General features: G+C 34.3%; 1 long non-coding RNA gene across 2 annotated transcripts in view; it reads left to right on the top strand.

Moving 5' to 3' along the window:
- Positions 1–5,175, top strand: part of LOC106868013 (uncharacterized) — an 11,064-nt gene that overhangs the window by 5,093 nt on the left and 796 nt on the right. The window lies entirely within an intron of this gene.

Below are 5,175 nucleotides of genomic sequence, written 5' to 3'. Positions count from 1 at the left end.
TATATATATATATAGTGTAATGCATGTAGAATGTTCCGTGGCTTCCTAGATACGAAGCTACATGCAATTTAGTGTTTAAAATGAATTCCGTTCATATTGAATTCAAAGTCCTATATTTTCAAAAAATTGCTTTTAACTCGACTCTCTATTTTATTGTTATCGCTAATTCTGTCTTCTCTTTCCGATGCTGTACAGATAGATTTTTTTCCCTTTGTAGTTTGATCTTGATATTTTATTATTTCAATTAAGGTTGATTTTATTGTAATTTAGGAAGAAAAAAAAATACGTCGTAATGAATGTGAGGCGAGATGTCATGAGATAGATTAGTAATTCATCATTATAAATTAAATTATTATTATGTGTCGATAGAAATAAGGAAAGGGCGGAAAAGAACGAGAGGCTGATAGAAACTCTGTGTGTATATGTGCGTTTATGTCTGCATTTGTGAGTATGTATATGTGTGCGTGTGTGTATGTTTAAAAGAGATGACAGCCAGGCTGATCTTATCAGACGTTATGTTATATTTTGTCACCTCCTTCGACCTGGAGATATTTTTTTCCGATAATCCTAAAGATGACCTAGTGTTAACATGTCAGCATTGCCTAATTGACAAAAGTATTAGCTACTTTGGGGAATAGGAAGGATATCACACTAAGTATCGAGTCAGCGGTGACTTTATTTTCGTGCTTTATCATATCTGCTTGAGATAAATTGTAGAGATATTATAATAATATCTCTACTATTTATCTCCAAGTCGAAGACAGATTAACAGGCTCTCTGAAAATGCTATGACCTCAAAGTGTTTGGGCAATAATAAAATCATAGAAACTTAACCTACACTTACACATGTTAAGGATGTGATATACAGATAAATATCAAAATTTCTTAAAGATTCACGCCGATATAATAAATCATTTGTATTTGCTTGGATGATGATGGGTCAGTTAACGTAAAAGATTCGACTGTGGACTAAATGAATTGTAGTTTCGAATTTCACTGTTCTATTTCTTAAATTTAAATCTCATTTAACACCTATTTTATCTAATATACGACCAGTCAATAAATAATAAGAATGTACTAGGGTCAATGATAAATTGATTGTATAATGTAACCCCTTGAAACAATCCGTCACATCATCTCGAATAAAAAATATAACTTTCTATCAATCGATATTGCTATAAATATCAGCCAAATTTGCCTTAAATCTTTCGTTGGTGAAATAAAGGACATATAAAATAATCCAGTCCTACGTCCCTCTCAAAAGTAGTAAGTTTACAGTTGAAACGTCCTTAATCGTAGATCTGTATGGATAAACAACCGCCACCCGTCTTGTGCCTTTGTAGAAAAAAAGCATTACAACGAAGCATACATAGCAGGTAATTGATAACTGCTTCTCCCAAATGTTACGAAAACACGTTTTTCCATACAGTTGATTTGGCCATTCAATATTCCCAATCGATAAATTATGTGCTAGTGATTTGTGAAGGTCGATTTACTTTGTTATACTTCCTTCCTTTAGAGACAAATTTACCTCTGTCAATCAGAACTTTCAAGGAATTTAGTGAAAGCCGTTGCCCTTCACACCAGCAAATCTTTCGACTTTGTTTGGCACACAAATTTCGTGTCAAGTCTGGACATCAATGAGTCTCATCCGTATCTTATCTCTTACATTGGTATCTTCCTGTCAGATTTCATTATGGCTTATATTAATGGAGCTTAAAGACCTAGTTACAGTTACCTCAGGCATCAACACATTAACGCAAATGATATCCACTACATTCTTCTTTAACCTGTTTCATAGAAGCATCATCCAAACACTGTCTAGATAAATCTGTACGGATGCCTTGAATAGAGAAGTCGAAAACATTCTCAAAAAGTGTCATGCCATTCATGTTTCCTTCAACAGAAAGACAGAATTTTATCACTGAACATATCGAGAAAACATCGCGCCTCATGCCACTTAAACATAAGTAGCATGCAACCAGAACCTTCGTGACGTCACTTTTACTGGCGACTTCCTCCGGTGACTAATTATCTCCTCTCTCTACGACAATAGTTTCTTCTTTGGGGAGCTGGTTGATATTGCAGTCCTCCGCCTACGCACTCTCTCTTTTCTAGTCTCTCATCCTACCATCATCATGATGTGTCCAATATATACACTTAATACATTCTCTTATCACTACGCTCAGTCCTTTATCCTCAGAACGTTGGCTTTTGTAATTAATTCTTTGCAAATGTCTTTCTCGCAGTCGTTGACTTGAAACAGTTTTAAAGATAGATCATGGATGACATCAATCTCATTGGATTTGGATGGGCTGCTGAAGTCATAGGCACAAACAAATCTTACATATCTAAATATAAATAAGATAAAATAAATATTCAACAGTCGTCAATATGTTGTCGCTGATTATGCAAGGAGTGATTCAATTTAAACATGAAATGGAAGAATAAACAGACGGAAATTATTAGCATTACTGCCTTGTGTGGGTGGAGAGCAAAGCTCAGTGAATTACTCCTTGACGCAGAGTGAAGTACTATCTAAACATACTATAACAGAAATAGAACTTACTTGTGTTGATATTCAAGAAAAGGAAGCATGTCAAAGTAAAATAATTTATGAAAGAAAAGAAGCATTAGAAGAAATCTTGTTACATGGTGAGTTCTACAGAAAGTGTGAAGAATCATGACTCATCGAAGGAGTAGGGGACGGAATGGAAATTTAAAGAGAGAAGCGGAGAGTTTATTGCTAGTTGCTCAAAAGCAAACTTTAAACACTAATTCAGTGAGTACTGAAATTAATCAATACCGCCTATTTAATAATGAGTAAAAGATATTGATCATATGATAGCTTTAAATGCTCACACAGAAAAAATGCAAGCGACAGAATAAAGTTTGTCTTAATTTACACTGCTCTAAATGGGACAAGTAAACCAAAAATTCTTTGGGATTTAGACAGCTACACAAGACAATACTTGAAGAGCGTCAGTTAAATATCTGACATAAACAGAAGAGAATGCCTCATAATCGACGTTTCAATTCCATTCCAAAAAAACACTGCAGACGATGAAGCAGAATTTATTTTGAAATATGCTTATGTAGCTTATGTAATAGAATGATATCAGAAATATATGGATGTCCAACTGGTAAAAGTGAAAGTGATACTAGGGTTCAATTAAATACAACTATTGTAAAACTACATAAAATGTTTGGACATTAAAACAAACATGCTCCAAAAGTTTGCCTTCCTTCGAGCAGCTCATATTCTTTGAAGACATTTTCTGACTGAGAATTCTTATTACTAATTGAGAGAATAAACATCCTGAATCAGATGCAGAAAATTACAAAAATCATGTGGAAAACGTGACATCAACAGTAACAGGTAAAGCGATAAAGACGAAAATATCGACAATCCATGTGACTCTGCAAGTCTCGCAAATAAAACAAAAAAGATATAACTGGACAAATGGACACAATACTACCACTATCAGGGTCGATGACGGCCCAAAGACGCGGATTTTTTTTTTCTCAACATAGAAACTGTCAGAAACTACATGTAGCAATATCATGCTGTCGTCTTAATACGACTGTAGAAACGTGGGAAACTACTTTTCGGGGGATGCGGAAGGTTATACGGATGGAAATTGGTCAGATCATGAAGCACTTCCATCTTACTTACCGAGAGGAGCTTTTCACTCCTTTGTGGATGGGTTGGCCATATTTGTAAATATGCGCCGGTATTTCATTAAACATCTCTATTATACAGCCTTATTGGTTAAAAACTATAACCAGATATTTGAAATCGTATTATATTCGCACGTCATTCGCTTGTTTGGATTTTCGCTGTGTGTAGGTCACAGCTTTTGCTATTATGACATCTCCCAATTGTTCAACATTTGTGTTTGTTGTTTTAAGTGATCACTTCAGTAGTTATTCCTTCGCTGCCCTAAATTCTATTTGTGTTGCTGTTAGTGCTGCATTTAATTTCAATTATATTTTTACTAAGTTGTTGATAAAATGATTTTGGCTTGAAGAGAGCTCTTTGTACCTTTCAAGGAAACGTTGTCATTTTTATGCCGAATACTTACTTTTGTTTTTATATAGCTAAAGTATGGCCCTCTCATGCTCTTATGTATTTCATTAGGCACTGAATTAAGCTTTTCCTTTCTAACCACAATCACCCCTGAATGAATTATTTCATTTAGGCTGGAGGTATTGATATTTGTTTGGTTTATGTCTCTGATGTTCAAGCTTGCGTTTTTCATCGTTGTTATTTTATCATCGACTTTTGCACTTGGACAGTATTCTTATTGGCCAAATGCGAGATCTTTTATGGTTTGTAATATCTAAGATTATTTTCAGCTTTAGATTATTGTTAAATCCTTCTCATTACCTTCAATTAAAATTTTTGGTTGTGTTGTCCTGTTGTCCAGGGTTACTTTTTTGTTGTTTTTTGATATTCAGTTCTACAAAGTTTGAATCTGTGTTTTTGTTAGTGATTATTATTATTATTATTATTATTATTATTATTATTATTATTATTATTATTATTATTATTATTCGCCGAGGTAAACTTTGCCTTTCATCCTTTCGGGGTCAATAAATTAAGTACCAGTGAAACACTTGGGTCGATATAATCGACTAGTCCCCTCCCCACCAAATTTTAGGCCTTGTGCCTATAGTAGAAAAGGTTATTATTATTATTATTATTATTATTATTATTATTATTATTATTATTATTATTATTATTACTATTACCATTATCGTTTTTGTTTTTGTTGTTGTTGTTATCTCATCTCTCGTGGAAAATCATGAACGTCCTGAACTTTCATACATACTTAAAATATGGTGGAATATGGTGGAAAGCCGGATGTCTCGAACTTCTTCACATGAAAGGAAAAAGAAATGTTATTTACACACGTCCCCAACTCCGCGCCTAATCTAACAACACCATCTTCTGCCAATCGTATCTGCTTGTGCCGCCAGAGCACAATCCACCGCTTCTAATGTTGCTCTGTTATCACTGACACTGCCAGCCGACGGCAGCGGCGGTTACGTTGGCAAAGCTCCTGTCTTTTGATATTACTACATATTTATATTTAACTTTTTGGCATAACTACATAGACACAAGACACATGCAGACGCATGTATAAATACACACACACATATAAAAGTATA

This window comes from Octopus bimaculoides, chromosome 1 (genome assembly GCF_001194135.2).
Source record: "Octopus bimaculoides isolate UCB-OBI-ISO-001 chromosome 1, ASM119413v2, whole genome shotgun sequence".
In the NCBI taxonomy this organism is placed as follows: domain Eukaryota; kingdom Metazoa; phylum Mollusca; class Cephalopoda; order Octopoda; family Octopodidae; genus Octopus; species Octopus bimaculoides.
The sequence above is the reverse complement of the archived record's forward strand: the minus strand, read 5'-3'. Positions and strand labels throughout refer to the sequence as shown.